The sequence below is a fragment of the Corapipo altera genome, unplaced genomic scaffold (genome assembly GCF_003945725.1).
Source record: "Corapipo altera isolate COAL_440 unplaced genomic scaffold, ASM394572v1 343, whole genome shotgun sequence".
NCBI lineage: Eukaryota > Metazoa > Chordata > Aves > Passeriformes > Pipridae > Corapipo > Corapipo altera.
Genome location: NW_020884913.1, coordinates 376772 through 397558, shown reverse-complemented (window position 1 = coordinate 397558; position 20787 = coordinate 376772). Strand labels below are relative to the sequence as shown.

Genomic DNA, 20787 nt, shown 5'->3' with positions numbered 1-20787 from the left:
AGCCAGGCTGGAGGTGAGAGTTTTCTTTGCGTTAAGGAGGGAGCAGGAGTGGGGAGGGGGGGCCTGCAAATATTCATTTTGGGACTGCCAGTTCCCATGACTAATAGAAGGTTGTTGAAAACCAGCAGCTCTCCTTAAAGCCTCAGCTCCTGGAGCCATGGGAATAAACTCAAACCCCCAACTTTAGGATTTGGTTTTAAAAAAAAAATGACACTTCTGCAGCCACAGGCTGCCAGGATGATTATTTTTCACGATTATTGGAACACCCCCCAGAGGGCTGACATTTAATGATAAATCAGAAACTCCACAAAATCACTTTTAAAAAGTAAATGCATCATTTTAATATGCCCATTGTACATATCCCAAAGCACATGGAGTGGGAGAACTGTGTGGGGGAGCCGGGTTTGCTCCTGCACCCACCAAGCACAAGCAGCAACAGTATTTGCACAGGGCTCCTTTCCAGTAAGAAGCCTTAGAGGTTTTGATTTCCTGCATCAGAGCTAATTCACTCCCTGGTGCTCAGCAAACCTCCCTGGGATTTGTGTCACTCACCAGGTGAGGCTTCCAAGTGCCAAGCTCAGTTCATAACCCAGGGAGAGATTTGTGTTTTGGCAGATCCCAACATGGAGCAACACACAGATGCCCACTGAAGAGACCCAGGCAGGGAGAAAGGCTCTTCCAAAGGGGAAAAAAATCCTAATTTTGGACCAGCCTCCCTCTGTCACAGCCCCAGGGCACAAGGTGCAGCAAACAGTCCGTGTTTAACCAGGCATTAGCAGGTGGCAGCACCGGCGTGTGGAGGGCAGGGAGGCACCTTTCCCACACCCAGACATCCTGGCAGGACCCAGCTCCACAAGCAGCCTTCCAGGATGCGGCCAAGGAGACAACCCAAGGTCAAACAGGAGCCTGGGGCAGTGGAAATGTGTTTTCTTTGTCCCAGCACTGAACCACAGGACCTCCCGCAGCAGCTGCTGCAGGAATTTGCACATCCCCAGCTTTAGCTGTGGGCAGATCCCTCTGCTGCAGATCTGGGGCTTTGAAGGGACTGGGGGGACCCTTCCCACAGTGCATTGTATGGTCCACCACTGATCCAGGATGTGGAGATGAATCACTTTTTCACTCTCCAAAATCCCCACCCACCATCCTCCTCCTCCTTCACCCAGTCATTTACAGCTCCTTGCCCTGCCACAAGCTATAGGGGAGCAGGGGAACCACAGCAGAGTTTGCCCTCTGAATTAGTGAGGTGCTTCTCTCTTTCCCAGAAAGAGCTGGTCTCCCAATCCCACCACCCTCAGCACTTGGAAGTTCATTTTTCCACACTGACACAGGGGAGGAAGAAGCAGGCTTTCCCCAAAAGCATCCCAGTCAACCCAAGACAGCAAAGAGACTGACATTGCCCTCCAAAACCAGAGTGGAAAGTGCTGGGAGCACAACTACACAAGGTCCTGCCTGGCCCAGCTCCCTGCAGCACACAGAGCCCTGCAGCCAGGGATGGAGCTGCTGGCACAGGGATCAGGATGGGAGGAAGGAGGAGAAGGGAGCCCATAGTGACAGTCATGAAAAGAACACAGATCAATCCAGTTTAGAGCTTCCAACATGGATCTGTGTCTCAGGCATAGAAGGAAAAGGCTCCTCTGAGCATTTGCTCTTGCAATTTCTCATTTTTCAGATGTTCCACCAGAATGCCACCAAGGCCAAAGCCCCACTGTCAGAATCTCTGGACTGAAGCAGGCAACAAACAACAGTCAAAAAGTCAGTGCAGAATGTCCCAAAATGCAAACACACTCCAGTTCAACCCAAGAACCCCCTGGGATGAAGCCTCAAAAAGCAACTGTGAAGGGAGGAGGAAGGACCCCAATTTCTGATTATCCAAGGGCACTTTCCTCGGGCACATCCACTCCACAGCAAGGCCTGAGCAAGGAGAAGCTGAGCCCTCTCTGCCAGGGCTGGCCAGGCTTGTTGGTAACCCCAGTGCTGGTGGAAACAGGGAAGCAGCAGGATGCAGGTGAATCCAGCCAGCTCATCCCTACAAAGAGCTCCCTGAGGGGCCATGGGAAGAGTTCCTTGGGGAACAGGGTGCAAACACATCACCTGAGGCACCTCAAACTGCACGGGACAGCTCAGAGAACAGCAGAGTAGGGCTGGATTAGGTGGCCAGATAGGCCTTCTCCCAGATTTAATCTTTTTAATTCCTTGTCATTCCCACAATAATGCTGTGTTTTTAATTAAGTAAACCACAATATCACTTCAAGGAGACCCAGGAACAAAGGGCTGGCTTGCTCTCAGCAGGGCTGACGTGTGTTTCCAGATCCCAGCTGCATGGTAATGCCGGAGACAAGTCACTGGGAACCTGGCAGGTAGATTTTCCAAGGGGGCTTTTCCTTATTTCCCACATACTCCAGCCTGAGAACTCCTCCAGGTCAGCCTTAGGAAGCTGAGATCAACCCATTCAATGAGGGCCACCAGCATCACCTCTCTCCAAGAGACATTCCCAGGTACAGAGGACAACACACACAAGATACAAAGGCCACTGGAAGGCTCTGACCCACCACATCCCTAAATCCATGAGACTGACACCAAACCACCCCCAGCCTGGCCAGTCACATCCCACTTGTCTTTCCCAAAGAGTCAGCCACCCTTCACACTCCTCGTCCCAAACCCCTACCAGAGGGGCATCAAAATCCCTGTTATTCTTTAAAAAGGAGGGGAAAAAAGGCTCGGAAACATTTCTTCATTCTTCAGGAATGATTAATTATCTGCCTGGGCAGGTGTAAAATACCTCACTAGTGCTGGAGCCTGGGCTGAGTTATTGGGTGAGAGCTCTCTGAAAGCTCCCCCTGCTCTGGGTTCCCCAGCAAGGGCTGGGAGCCGAAATGAAACCTGAAAGGTAAGAGGCACAACACCCCCTTTGTGGGGAAAAGGGCTGGGGGACTCACACTGTGACCAGGGGCCACATTCTTAAAATAAAAGCAGTCCTTAATAATCCACAATTAAAGCCCGTGGTGGCTGTGTCAGCAGAAACTCCTTGCTTGGAGCTGGGCGAGGTCCCACAGACACCTCCCCAGCAGGGAGCAGCTTTCCAGGCACAACCTGCACCCCAGGGATGCTCCAGCACCAGCTGCTGTCCCACCCAGAGGGGAGGATGTGTCCCACCTCCCAGCATCCAAGGGGAGGGTTGGGATAAGGTGCTACCCCTGAGGGAAATGTTAAAATGAGCGTTTTAAAGCAGAAATACAAAGCCTCGGTGGTCTGGAATGTCAGGACTGTGTTGAGCCCTGGCACTCACCCCACCACAGCACTTTCCCAAGAAGATGTGGCTCAACTCAAAAAGAGGATGAAAAAGCTGGTCCCTCACTCTTTCTTCACCAAAAGTCACTGCCCAGGCCCCTCACCCCAGCACTGCTCCAACCACCCCTGCAGGACTCCCACAAGTCAGTGGGTATCTCACTTTTTCCTCCTGCAGAGAGGCTCCCAGACCTCCCAACTGCACAGAAAACAAAGTAGCTCCAATTTAAGCCTAAAACCCAGAAGCTAAACAAAAAGAACCTCAAAACACATTAATGGGTCATTTGGGTTTCTTTTCTTTACAACCCTGTGGTTTGGAGCTCCTGGTCTGGGATTTGCACATCCCTGAGCCTGGCAGAGCTCCCCTGACTGTGTGGGGAGACCCCTCAGGCACGCGGGGATGCAGCTCCAGGGCTGCCCACAAATCCCTGTCTCAGTTGTACACTCCAGCCTGTCCCCAGAGGTGACAACCCAGCCTGGGAAGTCACGGCAGCACATGGAAAGCACAGAGGGAAGAGCTCAGAGCAAAGGCACGTGCTGTGGAGGAACTGGGATGCAGGAGATGGATGTGATGGATGTGTGTCAGGAGAGCAGGAGGAAAGAGGCTTCTCCATTAGGATCCATATGAGAGACGGGAGATCACAGAATCATGGAATGGTTTGGGTGGGAAGGGACTTTAATGATCATCCACTTCCAATGGCAGGGACACCTTCCACTATCCCAGGGTGCTCCAAACCCCGTCCAACCTGGCCTTGGACGCTCCCAGGGATGGGGCACCACCACTTCCAACCAAACCACCTCTTCGCCTGGATCCCGGAACAGCACATGGTGGGAAGCAGAGCACTCCCAAGGGCCGAGGATCCCATCCCTGTCCCCCACTCAGGTCCCCCCCCCTCCCAGGTGGACAGGGGGGTGCCCCCAGGCCGGCGCTGCCCGTGCCTGGCGCTGCCCTAAGCCCGTCATGTGCGGTGGGCGCTCGTGCCAGGGCAGCCACTGCACCTCCTCCCCCCTCCAAATCAGATTAAACCTCCCCCCGGAGCTGCTGAGGCCATGCAGGTTGTGTCACTGTAATTAAATCAGATTTACTCCCCCCTTCACTCTCTCCCCTTTCCCAAAAGGAATTCCAGTGACTGCAAGGCAGGGCAGGGGGCAGGGCTGTTCTCCTCGCACCAGCCCCACTGAAAGGAGGGAAATCAGGAAACACAGGGCTTAATTCTCCACTGCTCATAATCCTCCACAGGAGCCAAAACCTCCCCCCAGCCGGGTCCAGGACTCGTGGCGCCGCTCACCCACCAACGCTGGCACTGGGGCATTGCCAGGCTGGGGGTTCACACTGGATCTGATGCCAGCAGAGCCCAGAGCATCACGGGGGTTTCTCTGGGGTGCAGGGTGACAGTGAAGGAGGGTCAAGGCCCAAGGGGGTTGCTCCTGGTTCCCACAGCCCGTCCCCTCCCTCCTGCCGCTGCCGGCAGCGCTCCTGGAGCTCCCGGCGCTCTTGGAGCCCTCGTGGCCAATTCACACCCAGCTCAAATTGCTCAAGACCAAAGGCAATTACAGGTTTGGGTTTGTTGTTTTCTGATGGCGGGTTAGATGGAGCACGTTCCAGAAACCACCAGTGCTGCTTTTCCAAAGCAAACCTCGGGACAGGGCAGGAGAGCTGGAGCGGCGGATCCACGAGGACACACAGGCTCCTGGCACAGGAACCATTTCCCAAGTGCAGCCCAAAACACCCCAGGTGTGGAGGGACCTGACTGTGCTGCTTTTGTGGGAACAGAGGCCCTGAGCCAGCCTTGCTGCTGGCACCACCAAATGACCACAAGGATAGTGGGATTCTTTCTTTCCCGGGATGAAAAACACAAAGCCAGGAGCCCTCCAGGACCTCCAGGAGCCAAGGTCCTGCTGCCTAATTTATCTCCAGCAAAGCTCTGGATTTGCTTTTGCTACAAGTCCCTGAACATGGACAGAGCTGGGCCAGCAGCTGCTGCAGGAGGGAGACCAGAGGCATCAGCACAGCAGGAGCAGTCCCAGCCCATCCCATAACCTCAGAGATGGGGCAGGAAACCCATCTCTGCTGAGAACTGAGAGTCAAGTGTCCTTCCCTTCCCTCTGCCCCTCACCAGCACAGCCCTGGTGGCAAAGCCCAAGGCAGGGCACACTCTGAGCCCCAGAGGCCACCTCGGTCCCACATTTCCAGCTCCCCTGGCACTGATGGTGGGGTGGCATCACCACCTTCCTGCAGGCTGGGGGACATTCCTCAGCCTGGATTACCCCAGTTCAGCTCTTCCCAGTGGCCAGCAAAGCTCTTTCTGGAGGCTGAGGGCAGTTTATCTGCTCAGGAAGCAAAAAGGAAGGGTGATCTGGTCAGGAAGCAAGAAGCTTGCCTGGGGCAGTGCTGGGGAATGACACCAGTTAACATCTAAATACCCACTCGGGTGTATTTTTGGCCTAGCCCAAGGACACACATTTGGTTTTCTCATTGTTCTTTCAGCACCTGAACCCAAACCCACAGTCCAAACCCATCACCACAATAACCACAGGAGCACCCTCCCCTCACCAGGATGACATTCCTGCTGCATTCCCACACTGGCAGCACACACCCACATCCCCGTGGTGGGAAGCCAGCCTTCCAATTACAGCAGTTAACGTTCTGTTTATTAATAAATGACTCTGGTTTTCCTAACAGGATAACCTGCAAGGGCTTGTTGGCAGAACTGGGAGGCCTGAGCCCTTTCTGCAGCTGATGGGTGAGTATCTGGCACTGCAGGATGAGACTGTGGCATCTCCAGAGGTCCTGGGAGCACATCCTGCCCTGGTGCAGGGAGAGGTGGGAGGACCACGGCTGTCCTCCCCATCCCAGGGCATCCAGGAAGCATCAGCTCCTGCAAAGCCCTGACCCAGGGAGATGAAGTCCCATTTCCAGCATCCAGGGATCTGCAGGGTCTTTTGGAGCCCCATGTTTGCACCTCCTCAGCCAAACCAGGGGCCACCCCACACTCTCCCAGCACAGTCTGGCTCCAGCAGGGACCAAACCCCAGGGGGAGTGGGACAGGTAATATAGGCAACAACTAGACCCCTAACCAGGCCACACGTGCCTCTTTCTCCTGGGGCCAGGACCAGCTCCTCAGCCCACTCCAGATGATTCTTTCCAACCTGGGAAGGTTTTATCTACCTTTTTTTTGGGGGGGACGACACAGGACAGATTCAGGTATAAAAGGAGCCATTTACTCCAAGCCCTGCCCTTCCTCACCCCTTTCCAAGTACTTCACAACCTGTTTTCCTTTTCCAATCAAGAAAGAAAACACTCAGTGAGCAAGACTAGACAGAGAGAGAGGAAACAGGGGTTTACTTCACCATCCAACACAAATCATTCCAGGCATTATGCAAGCCACCCATTCCCACTGCAAACAACGGGATAATTTCACCTTCCCTGGAGCACAAAGGAGCCCTCACACCATGGGCAGCCTCTTTGCAAGCCTGGAAACTTGAGGTGAATTAGGGCAGGAGTTTAAGGGAACAACTGAAATCCATCCCAAAGGAGTTTCCCTGCAGTCAGTGAGTTTCTCCTTCCAGCATCCCAGCTGGGATTCCCCTTTAATCCCTTGGGCCACCTCCGTGGCCAGTCCCCCCTGTTCCACAGGCTCCTTCCTCAGCTGGGCTTCCAGCTCTTACTGCTCCCCAGAGCAGAGACATTTAGATCATATTTTATATGGAAAACACTAAAATGGGATCACACCTTTTAAAAAGATATTTCCACCTCGCTGCCTACAACCAGGCTCTGCCTCTCCCTCCCCCTCCCCACCAGGCTTTGCTATCAGGCCTCTAAGCCTGTTTAATTGAAAAAATGTGATTTAGGCTAATTGACAGCAGATGAGTTACACGGCTAAAAAAGCAAGGGAACATTTGATCCAGTTGATTTATGGCAGCAGGGAACCAACCATCCCAAGTCTTTGCATCCCACTTGCAGCCCCACTGCCAAAACAGTTCAGCTGGCAACAACAACAACAAAAAAAAAAAGTAATTAGTGTTTAATTTCTTAACAATTTTTTTTACCTTCCTTTTAATTGCTCTACATAAAACTGTCCTAGAATTTTACAGCCTGGACCAGTCCTCTTTGCTGGTTTTAATTAGGGTGAGGCACGGCTGGCACGTTAATTTGAAGAGGAGGGGGAGAACAAACATCAGACCATGTTCTGGGAAGGCTGTGCCATTACAAGCACCCAGACAACACCAGCAGAGCTGTGGGGAGCAGGGCCAGTGCTCCCAGTGAGCAGCAACTGGGGGAACTGGGGAAGACTCATCGGGAAGGTTTAAGTCCGTGCACCAAAAAAAAAAAAATCACCCTGTTAGAAGGGAGGAGAGATCTCTGCCAGCAGGAGAATTTCCTCTCCTTGGAGGCAACCAAAACCCAAAGGCTTAGAGGGAGAACCAGCTTAGCTTTGAGTGCTGCCCCAAGCAGCTTTGGGGCTAATCAGCATTCCTGTGGGATTGGGGCTGGATGGAAGCTCCCTGGCCCCACAGCCCTTCCTCCAGGGGGTTCAGCACCACCCACAGCACCCTGAGCCCTGCTGGGCCCCAAAACACCCACTCTGGTGGGTGCCAGAGGAGGAAGGGTCAGGTCACTCCTTGCAGGACACCAGAACTCCCCAGAGGAGAGTTCCTGTCCAGGAAGTGGAAAACAGGAGGGAAGGTCATGTGGGCAAGCAAGAGGCAGAAACGACTGGAGAAATAGTTAAGAAATACCTGAGAGAGGGAAATACACCCCTTTCCCATTATATCTTCTAAGCCTGGCCCTACTTAGAAAACCTTGGGATTCCTGGAAAGGATTTTTCCAGGAAAAGACAAAGGATTAGCCCCTTAATGAACAGACAGAAGGCTGGGATTTGCTCAGCTGTGTTGTCTGACAAATGAAAAAAACCATAATCAGCTATTTCACTCCTGGTTCAACCCTCTTCACACACCAAACCCCATGGCAACATCACACCGAGGCACAAAACCCCCCACCCCCTTCAGCTCCAGATTGCACAGCCAAGTCCAACATGGAGAGAGCAGGAGAAGAGGTTCAGCCTCACCTGCCTCCTCCAGCACCGAGAAAACTGCTCAGGTTCCCAGGATCCCGGGGTTGCTTCTCCTGCAGAGCACCATCACATCTCTGGGGCTCCACCCCTGTGGGGAGCTTTTAACTGACACCAGGATTGGGGACACCTGGAGGGATTTGGGAGCTCCCGGGAGATCTGGGGTCAGTAATTGCCCCCAGGTGCTCAGCCTTAAGCAAGAATTAAACCAGTGAGCAAAGCTGTGTGTAAAGCAACCCAAAAGTGCATCTGGCAGGGGCTCAGAACAAGACCTTTAAGGTCCCTGCTGACCCAAACCATTCTGTGACTGGGAGGTGACACCCATAAACTCTTAACAATGGAAAAAAAGGGCAGTTTTAGAGATGGTGAATGATGGAAGAGTGACTGAGAACCAACCCCCTCTTCAAAGAGCTCTGGGGGCTTTAGCTGAGGGCACACGTTGGGTTGGTTTCGTGGTGGCCCTGGCAGTGCTGGGTGAATGCTGGACTCGATGATCCTGAAGGTCTTTCCCAGTCTAAGTTGTTCCACGATGCAGAGAAGCCCAACCACCCCCAGCCCAGCCAGGATGATGTTTGCTGGAAGCTTCCAAGTGTCCCCATCCGTGTGGCCCTGCAGCATCCCGGCAGGATTCATCCTGCACACACCTGCAGCCACGGCCTGACACTGCTAAGCTGTCAAAACAAACACGGGAAGAAGGCCCAGCAGCCCCCCAGCCCACAGCCACGGGCTCAGGACACCAGCAGGGGCTGCAGGTCCCCCCCGAGCCGGGCGGCAGCTCCAGCAGATGCGTTTTATGGGCCCCGGAGGAAAAATAACATCCAGACGAGCATCTCTAACTGCCTGTAAATACACACCAGATGAGGCAGGGCCAGATGAAATGGGGCAGAAACGGGATGAGAATGGAAAACTGAAATTGGGGGGGATGGCTGGGTTTGGTCTGTGCTCCCCCAGCTGCTCACCTGGCCTCCTCCTCCTCCTCCTCCTCTCAAACCCTCCCCATCCCAGCTGGACTCTACTCCCCCTTTCTCCCAAGCAATAGGATGAAAGCAAGGAAGGGGCCTTCTGCCCACTGAGCCTTCTGTGGAACAGGATCTTCACATTAACAAGCTGAGGAAACATAAATCCGGTTTCTCCAGACCATCACTCCCATCTGTTCATCCCCAGCATCCATACCCTGAGCCCTGGGGCACATCCCTGCCTCGAGCCATCCCTGATCCCAGCACCACCTGCACCTCCAGCCATGCCTGGGGTGGTCCTGGATGGTATTCCCTGGAGCTGGAGCTGGCTCAGGCTCTGGGATTACCCTGCAGGGAATTGCTGAACTGCAGGGGAATGGCTTTAAGGTGAAGGAGGGAAGATTTTGACTGGAGATTGGGAAGGAATTCTTCCCTGTGAGGGTGGTGAGGCCCTAGCACAGGTTATCCAGAGAAGCTGCCCCATCCCTGGAAGTGTCCAAGGCCAGGTTGGAGCAATCTGGGTTAGTGGAAGGTGTCCCTGCCCATGGCAGGGGGTGGAACAAGATGAGCTTTAAGGCCCCTTCCAACCCAAACCATTCAAGGATTCAATGACAGCAGGATCACGTGTTACCCTTTACAGTGAAAACAAGCACAGGGAGCTCTCACCTGCTGCAGGTTGGCCCCACAAACCCAAACACCAGCTGCAAACTGTGCCAAGGGCACGGGGTGGGTTGGGACGTGCCAGAGAGGAGCTCACCCGAGCGGGGACATCCCCAGGTCAGGGCTGGGGAGGCTGAGGCACAGCAGCCTTGGGTGCTCAGCCCCTGGCAGGATCAGTCCTGAGCCAAAGGGACACAGAACTGGTACAAAAGAAACCCCCTGAGCACAACTGGCCGAGCACAGGGCACCCCCTTATCAGCACCCAGAGGCGCCAGCACAGCACACAAAAGGCAAAAGGCAAAAGGCAGCCCCCAGGCCGGCCTAACTGGTCTTAATATTTGCATTTGGTAAAGCAAACTAATAAATCCCCATGAGCTGGTCCGTGCTTCCAGTTTGTATTTACTAGGAAGAGTGAGGGGCAGGTTTTCCTGCTGGCTCCCCAGGTAAACAGCAGTGCAGCCCCACGCCCTTCCCCGTTAACGGCCTGGCTCCCTGTTTGCTCTGCACGAGCCGGGAACGAGGGACTGACCCACACCAAAGGCACGGGGCCTTTGAGGAAAATATTAGTTAGGAACTCCAAAAAGCCCACGTTCGGGCTCTGGGATTCCCTGTTCCATCCCTGGATCTCTCCCTGGATCTGTCCCTCCCGGTGCTTTGCATCAGGTGCAGAGGGTGGGAGGGGGCACACAGTCCAGGGACATGAAACAACAGGATTTAAGGGGAAATAATTTGGATTTCAGTGGCTTTCAGAGCAGGAGGTGTGCTGGGGACGGCTCACCAGGCCACACCATCAGGCAGTGGTGGTTAAGGGCTGCAGAAAGGGAAGAGGGAAAGGACAGGGGAGAACTTCTCTGCAAAGCAAAGGCATTAAATTCTTGGTCTGGCTTTGTTAGGGCAGAAGTTTCCCAAAGCACTGGTTTCCTGTACAATCCAAGGCGTCCCCCCCTCGGCAGCCCTGGGACAGGGCCCTGATGTAAGTGTGGCTGAGCCAAGGCAAATGGAGAACAACATCCAGCACTCACAGAGCCAAGGCGGTTTATTAAGAAATTTAATTGTTTCTCAGGGTGACATTTCCCTCCACTCCTGTTTCCCAATCCCACCTGGGCTGGGCTCCATGTGAGTGCTCGAAGACCCTCCTGAGGGCACCCAACACCCAGAGCCCAGGATGAGCCTCTGCCAGGCAGTTTTAAACCCCAGGGCACCGTGACCACCAACTCAGCTTCTGCTGCCCCGTGGCTCTTCCAAAGGCCTCCAGTTCCCACCGTGGGCATCAGCAGGATCCAGCGCAGGTCCAGCCGTCCTCAAAAAACACCCAAAACCCCCAAAAGGCATCAAAAAGAAGAACAGAAAGGTAAAAAAGAAAAAAGACAAAAGAACTCCACAGCTGGTTCCTCAGAACTGGGGTCCTTCACAGAGCAAAGCTCCGAGCTGCTGTTCGGCCCCAGAGCACTTGGCCATCCATCCATCCATCCATCCATCGCCAGCACTTCCCACAGGGATAATTTCCAAAGCCCAGCAGAGAGCAGCTAATTAAGACCTTCGGATCTGTGTGGGAGTCAGGAGCGAGGTCAGCACTGGGGGGAACCCCCTCCTCAGCAAGCAGGGGCTGTGGAGCCCGGTGAGGCCATAGGGGCTGCTTTTGGGGCTGTTTTCGGCGGGTGTTGAGGGAAGGACCTCCCACAGCCCCCGATGCTCCATCGCTCCCCGGTGAGCTCAGGGTGAGCTGCTGGTCCCCGTGTCCCTCTCCCCGTGCTGCAGCTGAAGTGCCCATCCTCGGGAGGGTGCTCCTGGCTGTCCTGGCCACGGTGAGAGCTGCAGCACCTTGGCTGTCCCCTCGTGGGTCCCTGCACCCCGAGCCTTCACCGCGGACCCTGCGGAGGAAAAACACGCCGTTAACGGAAGGTCCAGGCTCGTGGGCAGCTGGTTGTGGTGGAGCAAATCATGATTCTTCTCTGTCACCAAGTAAAATGTTTGGAGCACTGTGTAGAGGAGGAGATGCAGCCCCAGCCCCAAGGCTGGGCTCCTGTGGGATCAGGAGGCAGCAGATGAGGGTGCAGGACAGCACAAGGGTGGATAAGAGACAGAGCTGGGGGCTGACAGAAGAAACCCAAATGGCCATTTCTGTGCACAGACAAAACAATTCCCAAAACATCTGGGAACGGAGAGGAAGGGAAAGCAGCTCATCCTGCCTGTGTGCACGTGGGCTGCCTCACCCAGTCCAAGGGATGTGCAAGCCATGGACTGAACATCCCAGCACAGAGCCAGGACACAGGACCACTGTGCAAGAGCCAAGGACTCCACGGGAGGAGTGCCCATCCCTGTGCCCTCACTGCTGCCCTGGGCAGAAAGGGGCTCCTCTTCCTGACTGTCACAGACATTTGGAAGGAGATAGGGAGAGGAAAACACAGTCAAGAGAGCAGAGTGAGAATGTATCTCATTTATCCCTCTATCCATAGGGTCTCCACCCACAAGTTTTCAAATCAACTGGAGGATCCAGATCCCACTGTCAAGCGTGGCACAGGCAGCTCCCACTTGGCTCAGACAAGCTCTTGGTCCATGTGGGGAATAATTTGCTCTGCTCTTTGATTCCCACCCTGTTCACTCCATAAGATCATTAAACAGCTTTTCTCCCCAGCAAACCCTCCCTGACTCCCCATCCTGCTCCAGCATCAACCAGGGGCACACGGAAGGAAGGGGAGAGGTTTATGCTCATTTTTCGTGCCACACTTATCATCTGTTTGCCTTGGACCTCACAAGGGATATGCAAGCAAGACTGGCACCTCCTGGCCCAGACACCACCCCCTCAGCAATCCGGTGTGGAGGCACAAACCAGCCCCTCAAGCTCCTTCTCCAGGGGAAAAAGCCTGACCACCAGCCTTGGGCTTTTGGGGAAGGAGCGAGCACAGCGTCTCCCAGTTTGGAGAGCTCTCTGCACAAGTGTCCCTGGCTCTTGTAAATGTGTTAAAAAATAAAACCCTTTAAGAGCTTCCAGATGTTCTGTTTATGTTGTGGTGTTACCCAGCTCCATCCTCGGGAGGCCAATACACAGCCTGATGAAATGGCAGCAGCCAGGGGAAGGCAGGGGGGGCGGAGGAGATCCAAACTCTTTTCCTCCTCTTTCCCCCAACTTCTCCTGTTAACTCCCGTGCTGCTGGGAAACATGCTGGGAGCAGCTGCAAATCCTGCCCCCTGCTCTGAGCATCTGCCTGCCTCAGGAGCATCACTGAGCTTTCCAAGGCACTAACCACAAATTCCCAAATGCTTTTGGGGACCACCTCAGCAGGGCCTGGGACAGGCAAGGAGCTCAGACACTGGTGGTGGCGGCACCCCAGAGGCACCCAGCGCCCACCAAGACTGTTCAGAGGCACCTCACGAGAACCACTGGGGTTTGCAAGGCACTAATCCCAAATTCCCAGGTTCTGGGGATCACTGCACAGCGGGATCTGGGACAGGCAGGGAGCTAAACTATTGATGGGGGCACCCCAGAGGCACCCAGTGCCCGTCCAGAGGGTCCGACCCCACCACGTCCAATTCACACCCACCTCAGTGGGCCACAAAGATCTACCAAAAACCGAGGCGTGGGGACGTGAAGGGCCCCGAGCCTCGTCACCCTGGGTGTAGCCGCACACCCGGCCCGGGACTCTTTGCACAGGGCGTTGCTGCAGGTCCAGCGCTGCTTTTGAAGTTCCCCCGAGCGAGCGGCGCTCGGGAGCAATCAGCGCTCCATAAAGGGCGATACCGCAGCGCTGGGCGCAGGCTCTGATGTGTTATCTCCCCTCCCCGGCGGGGCGGGCAGCCCTGCGGCTCATTTCAAAGCCTCTTAGTGCCCGCACATCAAAGGCGCTTCCTGATGCCCCCACCCCGGCGAAGCCTTCGGGCCGGCGCGGTCCCTCCTCGGGATGCGGCCGCACCAAGGGATGGTGCAGGAACCGCCACCGCCGCAGGGATGGAGGCACCGGGAACACGAGCGATGGGGGCTGCTGCAGGATGGCCCCCTGCCCACGTCGGGGGCGTCAGCACGTCCTTACCGCGTGGATTAGGCACATTGTCACCCTTCAGCGGGGAAAGGAGCCCAGGCAGGTTCAATGGCATGTGAGTGCCGCGGTTTAGCCCCACACCGCGGAACATAGAACATTGTTTTGTCCCAGAGACACCCCCAGTGAAGGACCACCCTGCCCAGACCAGAGTGACCTGAACGAACCCCACCCAGGATAGACCTCCCCCTTCCCCAGCACTGCACATCCCCCAGCGCTAAATCTCCCCAGACAGCACCATCTCAGGTGCAATGTGTTTTTTCCCTTTGCCTCCCACGTTCCCCACACTCCCCAGTGAGGCATCAGCTGCTTCCCTGTGCCCTGGGAGTAGCAGCACAGCCAGGCCACACACTGCGAGCCCCGAGGCCACCGGTGTCTCCTGGACACCAGCCCCCGCACTGCTGTTCTCTCCAAGAGCCCACCACAACATCCCGGGAGAGCAGGGGGGAGGCAGCAGGCGCTGGAACAAGGACGCGAGCTGCCTCCACACTCAGCAGCATCCCGGGAAAGGGAGTGCATCCATCCGGAGCACACGCAGGAGGAGCTGCTGAGTCTGCAGCGGGAGGGATAATGGTCTGCGCATTTCAGAGGGGGATCTGCCTCCTCCCCGTCCCCCCAAACACGTGTTTTCCGGGAGCAGAGCAAAGCGCAGGAATAGGAACGAGACTTTTGGCATCGGGGCGGGAGCATCTACAGCATCTACCGACAGCGTGAGCACAAACTGTGTGGGCAGCAAAGGCAAACAAGAAAGGAAACCAACAGGCAGGGAAACGATCCTGGCAGCGCTCCCGTTATGGCTCACACACCTCCCTGCTGCTCCCTCTCCGGGTGTCCCTCCCTCAGACCCCTCGCCCTGCTCAGACATGCCCCAGTTCCACTTCTATTGTCAAAACTCTTCCCATCCAAAGGGCTGCATTTAGAAAAATGCAGCCAGAGAGCTACAGCCTGTTTGCAGGAACCGGTCCCAGCACAGCTGCCTTAGCACCTCGTGGCACTGCCCCTGCACACACATCCCAGGCAGGGCTCGGCCTGGCCCCAACCCTGGGAAAGAGGAAGGGAAGCCCTGACAAGTCCCGGTCTGTGGAGGGGAAACTGGGACCTGGACACATTGAGGGACCTGCAAAGGGATGGGATGTCCAACCTGCACACTGTGGTTGGCCTTATCCCTTCCAAACAGGGAGCAGGGCAGGATGGAGGTGAGGGGCAGCAGGAGGGACTCTGGGGTCGTGCTGTGCCCGTCACACCCAGGCAGGGATCTGATCCCAGCTTTAAAGCGATTCCCGTTCAGAGACGCAGGTTTATCCACATGCCCCGACGTGCTTAACGACCAAAGTGCTCCTCGGTGAACCCAGCCACTGAAATAAAGTCAGTGAGGCAAGTGGATTAAAGAAAAGTAAAAAAGCAAAAGATCTGAGGGAGATGAAACGGCCCCGCTGAGTCACAGCCTGTGCCCGCCAACGCACGGTGTCCTCCCGAGCCTGGCAGCCTCCTGCACAGGGTCCCCTGCCACCACTGTCCCCCCAGAGTGAGCAGCCACCAGGGCAGGTCGGTGAGGGTGTGACCCTTGTGCTGCCAAGGGGACCCATCCATCACTCTCTGCTTGTTCCCATCACTCTCTGCTTGTTCACACGGGTCCCACCTCACATGGGGCTCCTCACAACTCCTTCCTCCCCTCCTGCTCCCCATTCGGCTGCTCCACCACAGACAGAACCCCACACAACGGGCCAGCTCACATCCCCAGCCCAGCCAGGAGGTGACCAGGGGTGGGAATCTGGGATCCTTGGGGAAAACATTCTTGCCATGCTGCCTGTTCCATCACCAGCACTGTGAGACGTGCTGCATCATAGAGTCATGGAATGGTTTGGGTTAGAAGGGACCTTAGAGTCCATTCCACCTCATTCCACTCCCTGCCACGGGCAGGGACACCTCCCACTAGACCTGGTTGCTCCAAGCCCCATCCAACCTGGCCTTGGACACTTCCAGGGATGGGGCAGCCACAGCTTCCCTGGGCAAGGTCAGGGGGTCCTGAGCTTTGCTGCCTGATCTATAGTGGAATGCCAGGATTGGAGCAGGTGTCTCACTCCAGGAGGCTTTACACTGGCCATGAAGGAGCCCCCAGGCTGGGTGCAGCCCTTTGACACCACTGCAACACCACCGAGCCTTCTCCTTAAACCACCGGGCTCTGCTGCCAGAGCCAACCTAATTCCCGGAGTTTCAGTCCAAAGAGATTATCTCCATTTACCAACCTAAGCATGAGACACAAGAGCCCTGCCAAAACCCCAGAGAGCCTCAGGAGAGGTGTCATTAAACCTCCTCAGACAGAGGAAGCGAAGCAAGTGGTTTGTTCCCAGGCCGCCCTTTCTGGTAGGGTGTTAATAAATAACCGCGGCCCAGACAGGTGCTGTCAGCTCTGAGTCACCGACCTGCCCCTCCTGAGTCACCAACACACCATCCCTGCCACCAAACACCCACCCTGCACCCCACGGGGGGAGAGGGGATGCTCAGGGCTGGGCAATCTGGGGGTCAGACGGTGTGAGACCCCCCTCTTCAACCCAAAAATAGCACAGGGTATTGGAGAGCTCCTCCTAAGAACCGACACCTGGAAAAAAACTCACAGGCTTGAGGTGCAGCAGGAGAGTTTGCAGGAAGGGCCCCCCGGCCACCACAGCAGCGTCCTGCTCTGCAGAGGTGTGGAAGGCAATGGCTGTGATGGCCAGGGCAGTCCCAGGGGATGGGGGCCCAGGAGAGATGCCAGGGATGCAGGTGAGCACTGGCAGCAGCTCAGTCCCGCTGGGACGCACTCAGAGCACGGCACCCGCTGCTCCCAAAGCATCACCCCCAGCACCAGCTGCAGTTCCCTCCTCAAATACCAGCCCTGACCAACCCACCCAGACCTCAGTGCAGGTGCTCACCCCAAGGAAGACTAAAAATAGAACTTTGAAGCCCCCAGCAGAAACACCCCCGAGGACTTTCTCGCTCCCATGCTCCAACCTGTTCTGCGTGTGCCGCCTCCCTCTCCGGCTCTTTCGAGCAATTTTCCCCCTCCTTCCCCGCAGGAAAAGGCCACGCTCTTTCTTGAAAGCCATGTGTCACTTGGAGACTGACAGGCAGGTGAAAGAATGAAGAAAGTCCCATTCTCCCTCATTTTTGCAGCCCGGTGATAAGCAGGGAGCGATGTCAGGCTGGGCCAGCCCGGACTCCGGGAGCGGCTGCCGCAGGTTTCGGGAAGGCTCTGGCACCCAATGACAGTTCTGCTCCTTTATTAAAAGCATCCCCACAGTGATAACCCTCTGACAGGCTGATGGATGGGCCCGAGCAGCAGAATGATGTTCCCTGAGCACGAACTTTGTTTATCTCCCGGCGTTTTTGCTTCTCCTGCCGGAACTCCAGCAGCCCCTGCTGTGGGCAGATGAGCAGCTCCCCTTGGTTTCTGTCATCAGCAGGAGCCCTGATGATCCATTTGATCCCTGGGCTCTTCCAAATGAGCAGGAGGGCTCTTCCCCCTCTTCTTCTCGCCCTTCTTCTTCTCCACCTGCTTGCTGCGCCAGCAGACGGAGGAATGCTCTGCAGCACCTCTTGCATCCAAAAAAAGCTCAGCAGGGATGGATCTCCAGGATAAAAAGGATTAATGGGGGTACTGTGCTCATTCCCATACCTCTCTCCACTCCCATCCTGGTGCAGCATGGCACTGGCTCACAGGATGGGAAAAGCACTGCAAAACCTCCATGTCTGGCTCCATGGTGATGGGCTTGGCTGTGCATCCCACAGGGTCCCATCCCAGGGATGAGCTCTGCTCCCCACGGCTTGGGGATGCCCAAAGTCCTCACATGTGGGTCAAGGTGTTTTCTGGAAAGCTTTGAACCAGGGAGTGACCCCAAACAAGAATGCAAAAGCCACGCTGGAGTGGTGCCCTGCCACCACCCCCTGCCCTCTGAGACCGGTCCCCCTGAGGATGGGAGGAAGGGAAGGAGGAAAAACCATCTGGCTGCACATTTCTTTTCCAGCTTTGAGCTGATTTCTATCCCAGGGGATTACCAATTTAAGCAGTGTTTTTTCCTGTTCTGACCCTAAGCTGATTAGTTCTCTGTGCCCCCCTTCTCCCCTCTCTCCCCTCCTTCTTCATGAAAAATGAGGATCTGGAATTCCGGTGAAGTGCCAAGGCAGAGCTGACACAGCCACCCAGTGCAAGCAGAGCAGAGGGAGATGCTCACCCAGGACGGATCCTGCCTCACTATGGAGCTTTAAACCACAGCTTTAAGACCTTTATCTTCTTATCCAAAAAGAACTGATATCCCTGAGGGAGGGGAGAAGCCTCCCCAGCTGGTCAGGGTGAGGCCCATCCCACCAGCATCACTCTCCCAGCGCAGTGGAAACTGCTGGTACCAGAGATGCTGGTGGGACTCATCCAAGAGCAGCAAAACTTGCCCTGGCACGATCCAGCTGCACTCCCTGAGTGCAGGAGCCTCCTTTTCCAAGTGCCATCACTCCCAGCACACCAGCAGTCCCATGACACACCAAGGTTTGCTGCTCCTGAAGGGAGGAACTGGGGAGGCTCAGGAGTGGGGGATGCAAAAAGTGCAACTCTTGGGGAGTCTCCAGGGCACCTCCATCCCTCGGTCCCCAGTTAAATTCCCAAAATCCCAGAGCAAAGCCAGCCCAGAGCCAGGTGTGCCAGAACCTGTCCCACCCAGGCACAGCCACCGCTCGGCGCGGCAGGAGAGGCCGGAACACACCCAGCCCTATAAAAAGATAATTATACAATCCACGGCGGGAAATTAGCACAGCAAAACACTGCTTAATTCTCACAATGCACCTCAGCACCGGATCAGGAGGTAAAGTTACCTCTCACCTGCAGCGAGATGGGCCCTGGGGCCAGGATTAGGGCTCGGTGCTGAGGAAGGGTGGGAACCTTCAGCGGGAACCTTCAGCGACTGCCCTCATCTGAAATGTGGTGTTCAGAGGGGAGCAAATTCAGGCTGTTTGTCCCTTCTGGGTCCTTGAAACCAGAGAGCAACAACAAAAATCTCTTATGTGCATAAATCAAGGCAGAAGTTTGCACCACAGACTCACTGGTCCTTTGTTTGCAAATGATAAGGCATAAAAACGGGGAGGCATAAAAAAATAGGGATTTTTAAAAATTACTACATTTAAACAACTTCCCTTCAAGTGGAACAGAAAACATGGATAAAACAACCAAGTCTCACAGCTGGTCCAGTCCAACCCAAGATCAAAGTAACCCTCCATCAAACAAACACACAGCCCAAACCCATCCTCAGGAATCAGGGAGAGGAGTCAGGGCAGAGCCTTCATCCCACTTGGAGCCCTACTCCAGGCTCTCCTCATTCCCTCTTGATCTCAGTTTTAACTCACAGTGACCAAAGACATGGATCCCCCACCTCCTGCCCTGCGGGGTGTCAAGTGAAGGGGGAAAAGCATAAGGAAAAGGTCTTTGTTTTAATTAGAATTCGTCGAAATTGGGAAAAAGCAATTTTTCCAAAATAATTTTAGTTGGCTTCAAAAAACAAACAAAAAAAAGAAGTTTCCTTACACACCCACCACCCACTGCTGATCACTCTGGGAGTGAAACCCCTCCACATGTGGCCATGCTTGGGTTGGGATCACCCCGGGACACCGGGGCAGGGTCCTCGTGGGTCACCCCAACATCCACCCACCAGCCCTCAGCAGGGACAACACGGGATTTCTGGGCTTAAAAGTTCCATCCCGGGACGTGGAAGGGTCGAGGTGAGGGTTTGGTGACCCCCAAAAGGCCCCCAGGACCATTCCCAGCAGGAGGGGAGGGCACAGCACCGGCCATGCCGTGACCTCAGCGGAGGGCACGGAGAAACGTCCCTTCAGCCCGGCCTTTCCTAGAATTAATCAGGAATTTTTTTGAAACCGTTGCTGGCTGAGAAACGCCAACGGGCTGGAACTTAAAAACTCGACGCAGGAATATAAAAAATTGTAGGTCAGGAAAAAAAGCGCCCCAGTGAAAAGCTCCTTGTTCCTCGGGGCGACGCCTCGGCCGAGCGGCCCCGCGGTGCCACCCCCGGGCGAGAGGCTTGGGAAGGGGCTCCCAGGGACGTGCACCTGGAAAAGGGCTCAAACCTCAGGGGTTTTACGGGGCAGAGCAGCCGTTCCTGCGGTGCCTGCGGCCGGGGGACACGGTGCTGCTGCCAGCCCCGAGCTCCTGCTGCCAGGGCACGCTCGGCCCGCCCCGGCCTGCCCTCAGCCACGGGGCACACGCTGGCTGGGCACCCTTCCTGCTTTATTCCCAGTCATTCCAGGTATTCTGCTGTTTAGTTTAAAGCACAGAGTGTGGTAGAGCCACGAATTCCTGCTCCCGTCATCGGGACAAAGCCGTCGTGTTCCATCCCTGGGACGTGGGGAGGGGAAAGCCAAAAGGCAGCGACTGCCCCACACAGTCACGGAATCACTGAGGTTGGAAAGGACCTTAAAGTTCATCAAGTCCAACCATCAACCCAGCAGTGCCAAGGCCACCACTGAACCATGTCCCCAACAACGAGGGCAGTGCTACCACCCCTCCAAGAGCATCCCGATATTTGGTCCCAAAAACCTCCCAGGAGGGAGTTTCAAGGGTCCCATTAAAGAGCCTGAAAACACTCCAGAGCCAAACAGGTTTGCTTAGAGCAGGGATACAGCCAAGTATTTGTTACCCAAAACCTCTGGGATAAATCCCTTTGGCCCAATCCATCCACCCTCACAAGCATCCTCTTTCCCTCGCTGATGTCAACGTAAGATTCATGTAGAGATGGATTTTTG

At 55.4% G+C, this 20787-nt stretch overlaps 1 long non-coding RNA gene across 1 annotated transcript in view; it reads right to left on the bottom strand.

The window, feature by feature from the left end:
* Positions 1–11010: 11010 nt before the first annotated feature.
* The window catches only part of LOC113952452, a 44520-nt gene continuing 34743 nt past the window's right edge, over positions 11011–20787 (bottom strand). Inside the window, exon 3 of the long non-coding RNA XR_003529551.1 lies at positions 11011–11844. This is a non-coding gene — a long non-coding RNA (uncharacterized LOC113952452). The remainder of the gene's footprint in view (positions 11845–20787) is intronic.